Below are 19565 nucleotides of genomic sequence, written 5' to 3' on the forward strand. Positions count from 1 at the left end.
ATAATCATCAGTTAATTACTTACAATAATCATCTAATTTTTGATGCAGTGAAGTCCCCAGGCCAGTGTATTTCACAAGGACAGTATATTTATCTCATCAGGAAGTATACATCGTTTGTGATCCTCGGTAGATAAAGTCCGTCTCAGTCGTTTAGTAGTCGAAACAACATATTTCGGGTGAATACCGAACTGCTCCGTTGTTTCCACTTCCGTATCCAGGATGCACTGTTTGTAATCCTCAAGAAGGAGCCTATTTGCAGACGACTGATTTACAAATGGTTCAAATGTCTCTGAGCACTATGGGACTTGACATCTGAAGTCATCAGTCCCCTAGACTTAGAACTACTTAAACCTAACTAACCTAAGGCCATCACACACATCCATGCCCGAGGGAGGTTTCGAACCTGCGACCGTAGCAGCAGCGCGGTTCCGGACTGAAGCGCCTAGAACCGCTCTGTCACAACGGCCAGCGAGTGATTTACACCTTTTGCTCTGTGCATTCATTATGCGCACCGACTCGGTCTCAAGTGCATTCATTTTTGTGTGCAGGCTCACCATTCACTTTGTGTTTTATCAAACCAACCAGATTTTTATTCGCCACTGAATAGTGTATTGGCTATTCTCTGTGAATCCCGAAGTATCGAACCTTGTATGCACATCACTCCTTAGATGATCATAGACACTGGTCGTCTTGATGTGTCATGTGAGGCTACAGTGTTACACAATCTGGCGGGAATTATTTCAGTTCATATCAGTAACGGAAATCAAAAAGGAGACTTTTAGAAATATCTAAAATCGCCATTCCAGCGGCGACTGGTTTTTCGAATACGACATTTAAAGGGCGAAGTTCATTGGCGACAAGATTTACATTAAAAATGACGCACCTTTCAAAATTAAGTTTCTGCGATTATTGCAGCTGCTCCAGACCTCTCCCAAGATATTGCAAGTGTAGTGTCCCGTATTTTCCGCACATTTTGCATGGTTTTGCCGAATACGGCATTATTCATGAGTTAGAAGAAATTCTTCCCAAACTCATTCTGTTCACTCCTGCGGTTTTGTGCATTGTATGGCTTCATCCAGGGAGCTTGCCTAAATGATAAGATTCGATGAATCTTTTTCACGCATTGTTTCAAATTTACACAATGAATGACATAAATTTTCTTATCATTCAAGGTCGAAAAGCTTATTTGGTTTTCTGCTGTCTGACCGTGGTGCCATTTTTTCCGGACACAAGGGTAAATCTAAATGTAAATTATGAATACTTTTGGGGTATCCAAGTTCTACTTCAGTTATGTACTCTGTGTTCGATCTGTCTGGTATCTTTTCCAAATCAAAATTTTTTATGCCTTCTGAAGGAAATACGTATATACAGGAAGATGTTGCAACATCTCCCAATATGTTTGTCGCCGTATTCGGACAACGATTTTAACGATTTTTTCATTGTAATTGGACATGAATCTGATGTTGGAAACTGCATGTCTGCAAGAACAATGAACAGTTCCACCTCTGATGCCTCGTTCTAAGGACTGTAATTGTTCGATATTGCTTATTAGCTGCAACTCCTCTTAGGTAATTTTCAGTAGAGTGTGCCACGGCAAAGTGCAGTAATGTGATGTCCAGGGTCCAGGTCATATGTCTTAAGGCAAAGACCACAAAAGTTTTTAAACACATCAGCAAGGAGCAACACATCAAATTCCGAATAGAAATCAGTGTATCCTCCCAGTGTCTTACAACTGAATACGTTCCATACGCTGCACGCTCTTTGGTACTCAGCCTCAGTTATTGTTTCAGCAAGCTCTTATTAAACTTTTCGACTGAGAGCAGGCTATTATCCAGAAGAATCGATTTATTGGTGACGTAATCATATGGTAAGATTTCCTTGTGGTTAATTAAATTAAACTCATGATCATCGGGAAAATATGTTCTCATTATTTTGAGCTCTAACTTGTTTCAGGTAAGATGCACACTTTTTAGGGAACATGTCAGAAAATTTAATGACTCAATTAATCGAAAATTTATGTTACATCGCCTCCCATTCCTGATGTATTACTGGAATACGCTTTGTGAAAGATTTGTGCTTTTCAATATTCGATGGTGTAGTAGAAACACGACCTGGATTTAACGTAATTCCTTCATCTCCAGCTATTGTCTTTTTTTACATAGGTTCGTGATCAAGAAACGGCGGTCGTAATTGCTCATATTATGAAAAACGACGGGCACAGCATAGTGATGCCTGTGAATCACACTGCAGCCAGGATGTGCTGCACCTTGGTACGCACCTGTGAAATGACAGTGGTCCAAGTGGTTCACATCGTATTCCTCAAAGGGTTTCTCATAAATATGACAGACATTTTCAGAGTAGCGCTAACTGTTATCGGCTTATTTTATAATAAAATGCCATTCACAGTCTCGATGATTGCTTAGAATTGTTGTGTAAAGCATTCCATTCAATCTCTGCCTCTATATAATTTAAACAGGGAGTATTCCTTGTTACAGCTGCAGTATATATAGTAGGCAACACTGAATGGTCTATGCAAATGTACCCGGACGAATAGGAACCGAAGTCTGCACTACGCCTGCATCCAGCGACTGCTTCCAATATGTATTCTGTATCAACATAAATCACGAAGGTAGTTTCAGTTTATTACTAAGTTTTGTAAATTCCACAAATTCGATTTTGCCAGTAGTTGTTATACTGATGACTGGTTTAAACTAGACACAGTCAACAAAATGTGCATCTAATCCTTCCTCGGAATAAAAATAAAACAGGCATCATCAACATATTACACTATACTGAAGAGAATGAGTAATGCTACACCATGCAGGCCTTAACATATTTCTGTATTATCAACAACCTGAAACATTAACACTTTCACGTGTCTGTAATGAAGGTGTTTTGTGATATTCCTTGGTACAGCTCTAATCTCTTTGTCTTTCCACTATCTTCTACATTCATTCATTCATAAACTGAATACTGGATGCTAAAAAAGTTTACAGAGGCGTTTTGATTCCGTTTTTCGGAAAAGTGTACACGTTTGAACTCTGTAGTGGATGGTGTGTTGCTAAAGTTTAATTGGTTTTCATAACAGTGATATTTATTCTTACGTTGTGCATCCTTATTTACTGGATACAGTCCTGCTATAATTGACCATTTAAAATATGCATTATTCTTTGACTCGACGTTTACGAGGTGCCGGGGCTAGCAGTGTATTTAACACTAAAATCTTCTCGAACCTTCATATGGAAATGATGCTCTAAGCCCCCCCTTTTCTAACTCCTACTTCTGCTGTTGCACATGGATTAAGAAGAAACGCGAACTGACTGTAATCGACCCTGCAAGTGGAGTAGAAAAGAGTTTGGCACTTGCAATAATTTAATTTGATAGACATTAATTAAATAAAGGAAAGTTTCAGTCACGTAGTGAGAAATGAAAGGGTTGCTCTACTGATTAAAAGAATGAAAGTTCTGTCCAAAATAACAATTTGATTTATTATGACTAAACTCAAAATCATAAACAAAACACATGAAACATTTACAATACATCAAATTGGATACTCAAATAAATGCTGTGAAGGTGAAGTTGTCCATAAACTATATTGTGACATTTATGACGAAGTGGTATGTGGAGCCAATCCCTTGCAACTCAAATCTTAAGAGAAACACCCAGCCAACCCTACATTAATTGTTGCTACAGTAGTGAGAACTCAGACAATGAACATCCAAGACAGAACCACGTAAGAAAAGACGGGAACAGGCGCGCTCTGCTGAGCTCTGATTATCACAGAACAAATTCCCTAATCTGCTGATGCTGCGGACATACATTACCTAGCTGCCTTCTTAACTGCAATGACACGATCTGCCATACCGGAAGCGATGGCTGGTTGCTTCGATGTCCCGTCGTGGTGATGATAATGTCGCGAGTATAGCCCGAAACAAATTATCCTGGTCTGGTTGTTCGAGACTAAAGACTTCCTATCAATACAAATGCGCCTCTGAGGGAGACGAAGAAGGCTTGTCACACAATCACTGACGGTACAGTGATTGATTTTAACAAGCGAAGTCACACAGTAACTCCGATACAGTCAACTTTAGCCAAAACTGCTCAAGACAGACAACATAGGCCGCTTGTACGCAGAATGCTCAATTGCCAACTGTACTGGGAAAGTTACGTTGAAGTCGAAACTTCAGCAACTTCGTCAAACAGTTACAATCAAATAAAAGTATATTAGACAGCCAACGGAAGGCAGGCTGTCCAGAGCAGCGAGAGCTCAGTCTTGTAACCCACTTCGACCGAAAGGCGAGAGCCGATTCCCTCAAGAGCACCTGTACAAGCCGAACACAGGGCATTCCCGTCCCCACGACAGTGGACGTGGTTAAACATTCCAGTCAGCTACTCGAAAACCGGCGGAAAATTCCACTCTATTGCCGAAGCACTACCGTTCCACCAATGGAGATTCTTGGCGCCAATTTCTGCGCCGATTTTGCTACGTCACGGAGCTATGCCCTGAGCAAGCCAATCACAGTTACGATTTTGCAGAAAACGTGGGAATTTGCCCGCCAAGACTGCCTGGGAACATAAGTCATTCCCACGCCTCGCTGGTAGCCCGCCAGAAACGGTTTTCACTAAGTTTCTGCGAAGTAACGGAATCTCTAGCCCAGCCGCCCCTTCCGGCGCATCTGGGAGTGTCGTACCGCTCTTATGACAATGTCGGTTTTTGGAAAGCATCCACTCAACTCCCTCACATCCGTCAGCTTAACCCTTTCAAGCTCAGCGGAACTCGCCTGTCACCGGACCACCCGGGTGATGAGAGACGCTGCGTGGGAAGTCCGCGTGTGAAGGAATAGCAACTTTTCACCGCATGCAATTAGAGAGGAAAATCGAATTACTCAGAGTAAGATAGAAATATGAGAGGGGGCTTCTGCCACCTCTCACGTTTTCATGTGCACTCCTGCTTGGGAATCCATGCTTTCATTAACGTGAACGTGTAATGGAATTATTTCCTTAATTGTATAGCCACAATCGCGAGCTTGGAAAGTTTCCAGTGTTCTTCAAAAGTCGTCTGTGACATTGGTTGAGTACCATTCGTTGATGTCAGCAGCAGTCAGCAATAGAGACGTATTCATTGTAATAAGATTCATCTACTCTTCCTGATCTGTCTTCAGCAAGAAAACGTTGAAGACTAGTGAACAATTAATCTTAATAGGTTGGTTAATTTGAGAAACTCGACTCTCGAAGAAGGGAAAACAGGCATCCAAGAAGTATGTGGGGTCCTTAAATCCAAGCCTATTGTCTATAACATAAGTAAATATTCTTATTTTAAATGCAGACTCGTCATCAAGCCATTCGAGAACATCTAATTTAATACAGTTTGTTGCTGGTTCAGCCTTTTAATAATAGTGTTATTAGGTTAGTCGATGGAAGTTCTGCATACCAATATGATGATGATCTTCTGCAGGTTATCTGTTGCGGCTGCTTCTTGCCGATTATTTTCATCTCAACTGCTCAATCAGACTACTGCCCAATCAGGTTGACCACAGATTGTCTTCGCTGTTCGATCAGGAAGACTACAGGTTCTGTAACATGAAAGAAGAAAAAAATATCTATTAATATATATGACAAACAGAATATTTTAATGATAGTGTGCATAAGAAGAAGAACAATATTTACGTTTTTTCTTGAATTTCCGACTCCATCTACTTTTTTTAGTGCAGAAAAAGCATTACTACTTCTGTTTGCAGATTTTCTTAGTTTCCCACTGCTCCAGAACTCACAACAGCTGTTTACATATCCAAGGATAAAGCATGTATGACTCTGTGAGGTGAAGCTGGGCTTTCTATACCCTGCAAAATATTGTCAAGGCGACTCCCCCAGAAATTTCTTTGGCAAATCAGAGCTTGAGTGTAGTGTGGAAACTCCACAGATTCAGTACCAGACTGCAGGTTCTGTAACATTAAATGAGAAAAGAAACATGTATTCATATATATGGCAAACAGAATGTTTCAATAATAGTACGTGCAATAGCAATAATATTTACATTTTTATCGAATATCCAATTGCTAACGATTGTTTTAGTGCAGGAAAACTCCACTGTTTGTTTTTTTGCACATATTTCTTAGGACCTAAAACAGGTATGAATTCTGCAAGTTGGAATGTCTGCTCTTTATACCTCTGAGTACTGCCGAGAGAACGTTTCTGCTACTGGACCACAGATTCTGCGACATTAAAAATGAGAAAAAAACATGTATTCATGGATATGCCAAACAAAATGTGTTCATGAATTAGACAAACAAATAGTGTTCATAGATATCACGAAGAAAATGTTTGAATGACAGACTGGATAAGCAGAAGAATACTCAGACTATATTATATGTCGAATTTCCAGCTCAGCCCTCTCAACTCACAACTGATGCCACAGTGTTCACTATTCCTCATTCAGCATTAGCTAACAACTACTAAAAGAGTCTTCCTGCTTTTATGCTCAAACTTCACTACTGAGTCAGCAGACTCTGATTATATCGTGCACTGAATCAGCGACTGCACAGTGACATTCCTGAAAACGCCGGTTTCCCCACAAACACGAAATGTGAGTAGTAGGGTAAAGCCAGTGTAGACTCCCCTGCATTGTTGCCAAATTTATTTAAGGTGGCGAATCCAAGATGGCGCCCATAGTGGTGGCAATGTCGCACTGACGTCATGGGGAAATTCAAATTTCGGCAGGAAAACAGGTCAATTCAGCTACCTCCACTAACCTAACTCCCCCTCCCCTTCTCCCTCGCCTCAGCCCCTCTCCGCCCTTCCCAGCCAAAGAGGAAATCGGTGGGAAAAGGACTCAGTCTGTGCTGGGCAGCTGGATAACAGTGTTCATTGCAGTATATTGTTTACTTAATTTGAATTGGCATAGACAATAGTTACATCCAGTGTGTTCACGGTCAGGCTTGGAGTCCAACTGATCTAGTTCACAACACCACCACCAGAGGATGCTGTTGGCGCTCCCTCTTCCCTTCCCCTCCCCTCCTGTGATGTAATCCAAGATGGTAGTCTGGGGAAAAATGGCAGGTAATTTGCTCATTCTGTGTCTAGCTGCCAGACTGGGAGGATCACACGACGGTAGGCTAATACAGCGTACAAAAGGCATTTTTTGAACAATTTGTTTAAGAATATTGTTTATTTATTTCAGAAATCGTAATACACCTCGAAATTGATACTGGTGTTTTAAATAATTTAGGTGACGTTAAACAACTGCGGCGCTTTTTCATTCCAATCGTGTAAGGAACCATGTAGTTATGCTGTCACAGATCTCTTAAACATATTTGCAAAACCTTCTCACACCTCGCCACCAGCCACAGGCTGCCCAGAGTCAGGGTGTGCCGGAGGGACTTCGAACTGCTAATGTCCATACCGGCACTGGAAGAAGCCATGCTCTGGGCTTGCAGCGCCAGCACATGGTAGCCACAGAGTAGCCATACACTAAGCACTCCCTGCACAATCCTTCTCATCCTTGGCGGACAGATGCCCCTTATTGTTGAACAGAAACTGCTTCAGGAGTTATTAAATGTTGTGTTTAAGTAATGTGCAGAATATTGTCACATACATGTCTTGAAGATGTCACAGGAACTAAAAGTACCACTGCACAAAGAGAGTGAGAGAGCTTTGCATATGATGCAAGAATACTTAAACAACTTGTCATCTAATTACAAGTTTTATTCCGAGGAATACCACAACCACAATACAGAATCTAAAAAAAGATCGTGTCACCCTTGTGAAACCATAACTGAGACACTTCATGTGCTTTTGTGGGAAATACTACACCATTACAAATTAAAACTGCCAGGAAGTTTCATATCAGCGCACACTCCGCTGCAGAGTGAAAATCTCATTCTGGAAACATCCCCCAGGCTGTGGCTAAGCCATGTCTCCGCTATATCCTTTCTTTCAGGAGTGCTAGTTCTGCAAGGCTCGCAGAAGAGCTTCTGTAAAGTTTGGAAGGTAGGAGATGAGATACTGGCAGAAGTAAAGCTGTGAGTACCAGGTGTGAGTCGTGCTTAGGGAGCTCAGATGGTAGAGCACTTGCCCGCGAAAGGCAAAGGTCCCGAGTTCGAGTCTCGGTCGGGCACACGGTTTTAATCTGCCAGGAAGTTTCTAAGAATTGATCATCCTATCAACTGTGGTGCTTATCACAGTACATCGACAGTGTCTTTTCCATCCCATCCGTCCACTGGTAAGCAGGTGATCAGTTGATTACCTTATAATGACTGACTGACATCACTTGTTTGAGTTGGAGAGAGAATGTTGATGGGAGTAACATCTTCCAGGACTGGCCAGAACCAAAATAGCGATCGCATACATGACTGTAAATTGAGAAGTCAATCGACATAGAACACCGCCACACGTGCTGCCCCTTCAGAAATGAGATTAAATGTAGAGGTGATCACCTTTTGGGCAGCTGTTTCACAATGCCCCAAAATGCCGCAGAATCTTCCAGTTTCCATATGTTGTGAGGCCTTCTGTATTTTTGTCAAAAAGAAACACTGCCTCTGTCTCCTGTTTCAATCATCTTGTGTGTGTTGTGGGAGCAGCAGCTTAGTTAACATCATGTGGTGTCCAGTTTCCTGTGAGAGCCAATGGATCAAAATGTGTTAATGTTTGGTTAGGTACAGACCTCGAAGTCGTGTTGGACAAACAAAATGTGTGGTGCAGTACAAAGCTTGCAGTCATAGACTGCTTCGATGTGTTACAGCAGAAAAAAAACCAGTGTATCAAACAATAACACAGGCACCCTCCTAGTGACCGTCTGTGGGATATGCACCTCCTACTGTACAGGTAATTAAACTTTACACTAGTTTGTGGAAGCGACTTCGATCACTGATCATCTGCTCCAAAGGCCCAAAACATGATATATTTAATGGTATCATCACATTTGATCATTTTATTTACTGATATATCAGAAGACAGGGATGTGGTAATATCTTATAGAGCTCTCTACTGGGCGACATTAGTGGAGTTTTTATAGTTCATAGTTTTCCACCGTTGGATGGTACAAAATACACTACTGGCCATTAAAATTGCTACACCAAGCAGAAATGCAGATGATAAATGGGTATTCATTGGACAAATATATTGTACTAGAACTGGCATGTGATTACATTTTCACGCAATTTGGGCGCATAGATCCTGAGAAATCAGTACCCAGAACAACCATCTCTGGCAGTAATAACGGGTTGGCTCAAATGGCTCTGAGCACTATGGGACTTAACATCTGATGTCATCAGTCCCCTAGAACTTAGAACTACTTAAACCTAACTAACCTAAGGACATCACACACATCCATGCCCAAGGCAGTATTCGAACCTGCGACCGTAGCGGTCGCGCGGTTCCAGACTGTAGCGCCTAGAACCGCTCCGCCACTCAGGCCGGCAGCTTGTGTAGTGGTCATAGGATTTTGTACATTTCTTATGGCCTCAATCTAGCATTGCATTTTTTAAAGTGATTCCTCACATAGCACAACATCTATTGTATGTGATCATCCTCAATCAACCATCATTCTCCATCGCCTATAATCTGGTAGAATTATCGCAGAACCTCTGACATGGCACTGAGATAGAATACGTTACAAATATTGTTTGTTAGCGTGAGAATTACCTAGCGGTGCCATGAAGGAGTTGCAAATATCAGCTTAATACTACGTTCCTTAGCGGAATCACTTTCTAAATTCGGTTGGAATGGTGATTTTATTACGGGTTACACCACCAGCGACGTGCACCTGCGCTTTCGGTCTGTTAGTACACACCCCAGTGATCACTGTCTATATTCAGTGTTGCGGTATTTGTGTGGAAGACCATTCACAAGCAATATTATATCTCGATTTACAAAGCTTACATACCCGCCAGGGTAGCCGAGCGCGATGCCGGCATGGTAGCTGAGCGTGTTCGGTCAGAGGGTTACCAGCCCTCTGGAATAAAAAAACTGAGCTAATCGATCAACAATGAACTTAAACTGATGTCTTACGACGCCCGCCCCGAGCAGATGCAACGAACAAAGGAGAACAAAATGAGATTTTAAAAAAAAAGAAAAAAAAAAGAAAAAAAAAAAAAGCGCGCTAACGCGCTGCTTCCTGGACTCGGGTAGGCCCACCGGCCCCGGATCGAATCCGCCTGGCGGATTAACGACGAGGGCCGGTGTGCCGGCCAGCCTGGATGTGTTTCTTTTCTTTTTTAGGCGGTTTTCCACATCCCGCTAGGTGAATACCAGGCTGGTCCCCACGTTCCACCTCAGTTACACGCGGCGCAGACATTTGAATCACGTCCGCAACATTTCACGAGTTACACTAGATGTAGACAGTTGGGGTACACTGATTCTGTCCTGGGGGGTACGGGGTGGTGGCAGGAAGGGCATCCGGCCATCCCTAACACTAACACTGCCAACTCTATTGTAACCACGCTGACCCTGCGATCACTGCGGGACTATGGCGTTAGCGAAGGAAGAAATTTACAAAGATTATGTAGTTTTTAACATGGATATCGTTAGTGATACTTGTGTGGGCCTTTTATGCAGGGTGACAGTAACATACATCGTTTCAATCGTGTTTTTAATTGCTGGTCGCTTATAAAACGATTATGTCTATCTTCGTAAGACACACTGGTACCACTCGCAAGAAAAACAAATCGCGGATTTTCACTCAGTATTGTTTGGTATCTCCAGCATTCAGTGACTGGCGAAGTATTGCACTTAGTACGGGATGCGTGATAGATCCACTGTGATCAGCCGGCTTATAAAGTATGTGTTGAGGTGTAAAGTTACTGTGGTCATTTTACGACATGTGCAAAGAAAACGGCTTTGTCCTGTCATGAATAAGGTATACATTTGACGTGGAGAATTATGATTTCAAGGCATCGATCGCTGTAAGGCAATGAAAGATTTTTTTACGTGGAAAATTATGTCCAGTCATAAGAATGGCACAGATTTTGATATGTCCAGAACCATAGCTGTCAGGATGGGGTATTTCTGGTACTTCGCTCATGTTCGAATGTCGTCCGATTGAGGCTGCAATCGTATTATTTAACTGTAAGTACTGTAATGAGATATATGTGGCTCGTTTCCTACGACGATTCTGTCTAGAGGGCGGGTAGCAAGGCGGCTGAGGGCTGTGGCGGGAAAGATTGACGTTTCTGGGTTACGGCGGGAGTCGTCCAAATTGAGAGGCCGTCTGGGGTACAGGAATGTAGCTAATGTGATTGTGTCACCGTTTAGACGGCTGAATAGCGGACTTATACTCAGTATGCGTTGGGCAGCCTTCGTGATAGCATGCTTTCTCTGTGGAAATTTGACAAGACTCAATATGGACATGTGTTTGTGCTGGACAGTTACTCCCTCCCATGTAAATAATCCGGTTGACTGCTGCTGCGCATTTCCCGTCCTTATTTTGTTGAGAGAACATCGATTGCAGTTTGTGTTGTGTGCATCTAGCAGGTGAAAGACGGGCGGAAGATACGTTTGCTGCTTCTCTGGACATGACAAACACCTTAGTGGACTCTGTAAATTAGAAGGATGATTTTGAATCAGTTATATCACCGACGTCGGCATTCACGAGTGGAACTATCAGTTTCCTCTATTTTTTCGAATTTTCACGTAAAGCTCTTCACAGAGGACATAAGTTTCTAGTCACTCAGCGGTTCGCAGCACATCCCACATAATGATCTCGCTAAAGTTTTGGGTTTCTAGATATATATAATTTCCACTCTTTATCTTCAGAATTATACTGTGCAAGCGATCGGTAGCATACTGCTATCTGCTTTATATCGAGAACTACCGCATAAATAGTGTAATGTTCTGGGAAGTCATGTAAAAATACAAATGTTCTTGTAATCCCAGAGTGTGGAAATGCCTGTAGAAACCATGGCAGCAAGCAAGCAGGCCACATCGGAAACAGTAATGCATTTGTGCCATGGGAACCAGACCGACCTTTGCACACCAGTTCTGAGAGTGGCTGCAGTCCGAAGAAGGCGCTCTCATCGTGCAGAAAACCAGCATGTGCGAAGGTAATTGCCTCGTGAGCGTTGCCAGTGGTGCATGACCAACTGATTTTGCGGGAAATATCTGGTGCAGCGACTATATACGGTGCATGTGCTTGTGTTTTTGAGATCTGTCTGACTTCGCGCTGCCGCGCGGGATTAGCCGAGCGGTCTCAGGCGCTGCAGTCATGGACTGTGAGGCTGGTCCCGGCGGAGGTTCGAATCCTCCCTCGGGTATGGGTGTGTGTGTTTGTCCTTAGGATAATTTAGGTTACGTAGTGTGTAAGCTTAGGGACTGATGACCTTGGCAGTTAAGTCCCATAAGATTTCACACATATTTGAACATTTTTTTGACTTCGCGCTATATGTTCGAGTGTCTGGTGGTCGATAGCTATATGCAGGATGCGGAAGTGATGGTTTTGTATGGAACAGTATATGAACTGTGTTTTACTACATCAATATGGTATGGTGCTACAATCGTTTGTGTGGTGATATAGCCTCGTTGGAGATCGGTTTCATGCTGAAAATTCAAGCTTTCCTCGACGGTAGAAGAGCAGTGTAATTAATGAAGTGTCTTTGTCGATAGTTTCCGTATTTCATGATCTGTAGATCACTTATGCAGGGTCTAACTGTGAGTGCAATATGACTGCTGTACGCTTTTCAATCTGTAAGAAATAGTTTTCCACTGAAATTTTAGTATTTTGCCTGTCTGCAGAAAGTGGCAGACAGTGCTCTCACACCGGCAGCAGCAGCAGTTTGGCGGGTAAACTCAATAGTAACCAATCAGAATGCTCCATTCACAGGAAGTTCCATGATGTCAGAGAATCACAAGACATCCTTTGTGCGAGGCATAGGAGCCTCTACAGTCTGGTTCGAGCAAAACAGGTGCAAGCTACCAGCCTCCTCTGGCTCGGACAGTGGGGATGCTGTCCCTCACCTATCATTGTGGGTTTGGAGTATCTCCAGACCAGCAGTTGTAGGACATCAAACATTCGCCAAAATTCCAGCCATGTTTCTCATTTCTGTTTTTTTTTTCACGATTTTTGTGGGATTCGAAATATGTCAATAACTTTTGCATATATAATTGTTCTGATTTTCTCATCTTTGCTTAAACCAGTGTGCTTCGAGAACTGACAAAAACAGAGAACAAGAGCCTTAACATCCCTTACTCCAGCAGCAAATATAAACTTAGACTACTAAGTGTTTTCAGAAAAGTAATGAAAGCAGCAGCTGTAGTACTCAGAAATTTTACTACCTTTGGTGGTGCCTTCAAACAACCAGCCAAAACTCGAAAAGTAGAGAGCGCCCTGTTTAGAATTACCGAGATATTTATTTCGACTGCCAAATATCGTCGCATTGCGTCGGATATTGCAGCTGATATCGGTTTCGGGATCTATTTCCGACAAAAGCGTGCAAAGTGAATCAGGGAGCAAGACTGGGTGGAAAATTGGAAATTTGTGGTAAGTTCCTATGGGACCAAACCACTGAGGTCATCGGTCCCTAACCTTACGCACTACTTAATCTAACTTAAACTACACTACACTAAGAACACACACACACACTAACACACACACACACACACACACACACACATGCCCGAGGGAGGACTCAAACCTCCGACGGGGGGCAGCCGCTCTAACTGTGACAAGGCGCCCTAGACTGTGCGGCTACCTCGCGCGGCAAGAGTGGGAGGTTTCACAACTGTGCCGCGATCTGTTTTTAGAGTCTAGAGTCAAGTGTTGGTGGTATTCCTCGGAATAAAACATGTAATTACATTGCAAATTGCTTAAATATTCTTGCGTCATCTGCAAAGCAGTCTCTCTCTTCGTGCAGTGGTACATTTAACTCCTGTGACATTCTCAAGAAACGTATGTGATAATGTTCTGCACATTGCTTAAACACCAGATTTAATAACTCCTGAAGCAGTTTCTATTCAACGCCAAGGGGCATCCATGAGCCAGGAACGAGAAGGAGAAGGCTGCGGGTATTTCCACTGCGACAGGAAGTACTTAGTGTGCAGCAACCCTGCAACTACCGCGTGCCGGTGCTGTGAGCCTGCCTCATGGCTTATTCCAGCAGCCGGCATGTACACCGGCTGTTCTAAGTCCTTCTGGCGCATCCCAACTCCGGGCAGCCTATACGGGGTGTCGAGATGCAAGAAAGTTTTCCAGATACGTTGAAGTGATCTGTGTCAGTGAAACTTCGCGGTTCCTTATGCGATGGGAATGAAAAAATCGTTGCAATTGTTTAACATGGTCTAAATTGTTTAAAACACCAGCATCAATTACGTGGTGTAATGCGATTTATGAAATAAACAGACAATATTCTTAAGCAAATTATTTAAACAATGCCTTGTGCACGCTTTATTAGCCTACCATCGTGAGATCCTCCCAGTCCATTAGCTAGACACAGATTGAGCTAATTTCCCTCCATTTTTCCCCAGACCGTCATCTTGGGTTACATCACAGGAGGGGAGGGGTAATGGAGGTGGGAGGGACAACAGTACCCTCTGGAGATGGTGTTGTGAACTAGGTCACTTTGACTCTGGCCTTCAAGGAGAACACACTAGATGGAGCTACTGTCTATGACAACTCAAATTGTTTAAGTAAACAATATATCGCCATTCATACTAAATAAAGACTTACATCTATCCTATCCAGCAGCCCTAGCACAGACTGGTCCTTTTCCTGCCAGTTTCCTTCTGGGTGATGGGAGGGGAGTGGTGGAGAGGGAGAGAGAGGGAGGGGGTAGGGGGGAGGGAAGGGGGTGGAGGTATGTTAGTGGAAGTAGCTCAGTTGATCTATTTTCCCACCAAAATTCGAATTTCCCCCATGATGTCAGTGCCACATCTGTGGCAGCCATCTTGAATAAATTTGGCAATAATGCAGAGTGAGGCCACACTGGCTTTTCCCTACTGCTAGTGAGAAAAAACAGATAGACTTAAACAACCTGAGACATTTGTTTTTGTGAGAGGCAGGAAACAGGGGACCTCCTACCTGCAGAAACCTGCTGACTCTCTACCTCTCACTCTTTCTCTCTCTCTCTCTCTCTCTCTCTCTCTCTCTCCAAGCAGAGGTGATATGCTTTGTCACATTTTTTTTTAAATTACCGATTGAACAGTTTTTTAAAAATTAATATTTATCTGTATTGATGCGAGCATGGCGATGCTTACTCAGAACACAAAAATGTGGAGGTGATTTCGCGCCAAGAAATTTCTTGCAAAACAGAGGCCAGGATTCTAAGGAAAAGTCTGGAGGGGTTCCCCAAAATTTATTGTGAATCAGAGGCTGGACATGCACATTCTTTAAAAAAATAAACGTGGCAAACCTTCAATTTTTATTTGCACATCTCACGAAATCCGAGTCAGACAATGACTCCATCATGAAAAACACCGTATTCGAAAAAATATTTTTGTTCATGATGGTCAGTGCAACTATATGTAAGAGGAAAGTGTGAACTCCCTTTATCAGCTATAAGAATATTGAGCGAGTAAGAGTGTAATAGGGTTAATTGTCTCATACTACTAATTATACATAGTATTAAGGTTAGCCCTATTCTTTGCAACATGTAATAATAGTTGTTGAATGAAACTTTGCATTCTGGGTAATGACATTCAGCTCATCATGACCTTAATAGCATCGATTTTGTATGCTACTACCACATTTGAGAAAATAATGGTGTCCACAATATCATTCATGATAGCGATGACAGCAGTGGTCTTCTGTATTTAAGAGGTATTCCGTAAACTACCTCTATCTGTTGTTTGAATGTCGAGCGAGTAACATTGCTAGCACATATCAGTTGTCTCTTACTATTGATTATACACAACATCTAAGTTACTATTACTTTTTTGCACCATATAGTTGTTGAAATCAATTGTCGCATTTTCTTTATGTAGAAGATGGACTGTAAAGGATTTGTGAAAGGCAAAACAAGCAATTTGTGCAGGTTTATCGATTGTAAAGGCAGCTAAAACTTTTAAAATACCTCATATCAGTCAGAAATACAGATTTAAGAGTGGAAATGAAACGAATCCGAAGGTCAGCTCTACTTTTGCACCACATACTTATTAAATAAAACCACGTATTGGTCGACTTGTAGAAACTAATCTTATCCATTTTCATTATGTTACAGATGGGTAGAAAATGGGCTGTAGAAGAATTGGAAAAGATGAAAAAAGTTGTTCCTGCAGGTTAATCGATAAATAAGACAGCTGAATTTTTTAAAATATCTTTTAGTTCACTGTGAATGAAATTAAGGAGTGCAAATAAATAGGTACCATGCTAACATGTTTTGATTATTGTCTGATGTTGACGATGGCTGTCAAACATATTAGAGCGAAGAACTGGGAGACTGCGTGTGGAGACATTCCATCAGCTGAGAGACGTCTGCAAGAAGTCAATTTCGTAGGTTTGGAAACAGTTCATATATTTATTGATTTGGATCGAACAGCATTCACTACGTTATGGGAACAGATGGAAGGGGATTGTCTTCGCTTCCACAAAAGGATTGAAAATATTACCCAAATAATTGGGCCAATTTTACATCAACAGCGCTTAACACGAGATGAGCGAGCAAACACAGTTAATAGTCTGCAAGAGATAACGCTGTAGCCTTATGTGTTGGAAGGCCACGGCCAATGTTGAGACGGCTTCCATTACCATTGCGCCTAACACAAGCACACTACTGCCACAATTATCACGGCACACTCGTTAAAAGTATTTTATACCACAATTTCTTTTTTTAACGCAATCTTGTGTTGTGGAGGAGCGAGGTCTATCTGTTGTCCTCTCCAACACACACACACACACACACACACACACACACACACACACATCCGCAAAGAGGGAGAGATTGTGTTTCCGAGAATATCTCGAGATGGGGTCCTCTTTCCTTGGGAAATGTGTGTTGTAAACAAGATAATGATAAACTTTCTAACGCCTACAAATTATATTTTTATCTGCTGTTTCAGCAGAGAAGCGTACTATAAGAGCTGAAAAAACTCGTTAGGAAGCTATCAGTTGATGCTGAACCTTCGGAGACTCAACGTCACTGTCTATGTCTTTGCAAAAGATGTAAGTATAACGGGTACTACTACTAACAACAATATACACATTTTGCTTATCAGTTACTTGCTGTATGTAATAAATCAAAGCAGAGATTCCATGTTACAGAATTTGAAGAGCCTGGGGACCACAGTACGTACTGTAAGCCTGTCGGCATTGGAAAAAGGAGCGTTGTCATCCGATTTAAGCACATAACACGTCATCATCAAATTTGGAACAACGGTGCTGGTTCATCTGAAAGACTGCAAGATTAACGTATGTGCAATATATTGTGAAGAGAGAAAAATACAGAGACAGTCAAGTTTGAAATTAATACGTAATTGTTGGAATATATAAAAAAGTTAGTTTCTGTTCACAAAATACCTTGCAGTGGAAGAATAATAGATGTTAATATTAAAAGTATAAAAAAGACTTGTTTTATTTGCAAGACTCAAGAGTGTTTAGCTCTCACGTTAAAAGTCACTGGTGACTATAAGCTTTTACAGAAGTCAATGAGTGCATAATACAATCGCTTCAGAGAGAATGCTTTACTGATTATGAACACTATGTTGTTCTGAAGTACGTAATAGGTAACATGCAGCCAAAGTGATGTTAAGAATAATTAATAAAAGACTTGAAAAAGTAATAGAGGAGAATCTCGGCAAGCAGCAGTTTGGCTTTAGACGGAATACGGGCACCAGAGATGCAATAAGGCTCCTACGAATCTTGGGAGAAAGGTTTATTGAAAAAGGAAGAGACCTATATATGTGCTTCATCGATTTAGAAAAGGCATTTGACAATGTGGTTTGGGACAAGCTGGCGACTATTATGAGGGAAAAGAGAGTGGACTGGAAAACCAGAAGACTTATAAACTCATTATACCTTAATCAAAAAGTTTCATTTAAAGTGAGAGGAGAAAGTACAAACTGGATCAGACTAGGGAAAGGAGTAAGACAAGGATGCTGTTTATCACCTACTCTTTTCAACCTGTACTTGGAAAATATGATTGACCAATGCTCATTAGACGACAAAGGAGTAGAAATTGGAGGAAGAAGAGTAGGGTGTTTGAGATTTGCTGATGACATGGTCCTTCTAGCCACAGGGGAAAAAGAATTACAGGATTTGGTGGACACCATTGCAACTAACGGAAAAAAATATGGAATGTAATTTACACAAATAAAACAAAAATATTGGCAACAGGAGGAAATAAGGAAATAAAAATTGTGCTGAATGGAGAAACACTAGAACAGGTGCAAAATTTTAAGTATCTTGGAAGCAGAATAGACACCGACTGGAAGTGCACCGCCGGCCGACGTGGGCGTGCGGTTCTAGGCGCTGCAGTCTGGAACCGCGAGACCGCTGCGGTCGCAGGTTCGAATCCTGCCTCGGGCATGGATGTGTGTGATGTCCTCAGGTTAGTTAGGTTTAACTAGTTCTAAGTTCTAGGGGACTAATGACCTCAGCAGTTGAGTCCCATAGCGCTCAGAGCCATTTGAACGATTTTTGGAAGTGCACCACAGAAATTAAAACAAGGATAGCAATGGCAAAAGATGCGTTTTATAAGAAAAGGAGAATCTTCTGCAGCGGTCTGGACAGAGAACTCAGAAAGAGACTCATAAAATGTCTTGTATGGAGTGTTCTTCTATATGGCGCTAAAACATGGACTATGAGGAAAAAAGACAGAGAAAGGCTGGAGGCTTTTGAGATCTGGACATGGCGGCAGATGGAAAGAATAAGTTGGATGGACAGAGTAAGAAATGAAGAGGTACTGAGAAGAGTGGGAGAGAAAAGACAGTTACTAGATGTAATAAAGAGAAGAAAAAGAAATTGGATTGGGCATATATTAAGAAAGAATGACGGACTGATAAAAACAGTTTTAGAAGGTTATGTAGAAGGGAAAAGGAAGCGAGGAAGGAAGAAATTCCAGATACCGGATATGATGGACGGTACAACATACAGCAGCCTTAAGAAGGAAGCAATGGATCGCAGAAAATGGAGAGGCAAAGGACCTGCTAATATAGCAGATAACTGATGATGATGATAGGTAACGAAACTTCCTGGCAGATTAAAACTGTGTGCCGGAGCCCCAGGCTATGGCTAAGCCATGTCTCTGCAATATCCTTTCTTCCAGGAGTGCTAGTTCTGCAAGGTTCGCAGGAGAGCTTCTGTGAAGTTTGGAAAGTAGGAGACGAGGTACTGGCGGAAGTAAAGCTGTGAGGACGGGGCGTGAGTCATGCTTGGGTAGCTCAGATGGTAGAGCACTTGATCGCGAAAGGCAAAGGCCCGAGTTCGAGTCTTGGTCCGGCACACAGTTTTAATCTTCCATGAAGTTTCATATCAGCGCACACTCGGCTGCAGAGTGAAAATCTCATTCTGGTATATGATAGTTGTGAGTGTATTTACAACACAGAACTGTTACTGTCCCAGTATAAAAAGCTCGTAGATAGCTACATTACAGGCATTTCATTCATAAAGTATACAGTTTGCTCGCAAAATGCTATTCAGCGCCGTT

General features: G+C 42.1%; 1 long non-coding RNA gene across 1 annotated transcript in view; it reads left to right on the top strand.

The window, feature by feature from the left end:
• Nucleotides 1-17335, top strand: part of LOC126249575 (uncharacterized) — a 68496-nt gene extending 51161 nt beyond the window's left edge. The window contains exons 2-3 of the long non-coding RNA XR_007545615.1: nt 16981-17083; nt 17183-17335. This is a non-coding gene — a long non-coding RNA (uncharacterized LOC126249575). The remainder of the gene's footprint in view (nt 1-16980; nt 17084-17182) is intronic.
• Nucleotides 17336-19565: the final 2230 nt, after the last annotated feature.

This window comes from Schistocerca nitens, chromosome 3 (assembly GCF_023898315.1).
Source record: "Schistocerca nitens isolate TAMUIC-IGC-003100 chromosome 3, iqSchNite1.1, whole genome shotgun sequence".
NCBI classification, from domain to species: Eukaryota; Metazoa; Arthropoda; class Insecta; order Orthoptera; family Acrididae; genus Schistocerca; species Schistocerca nitens.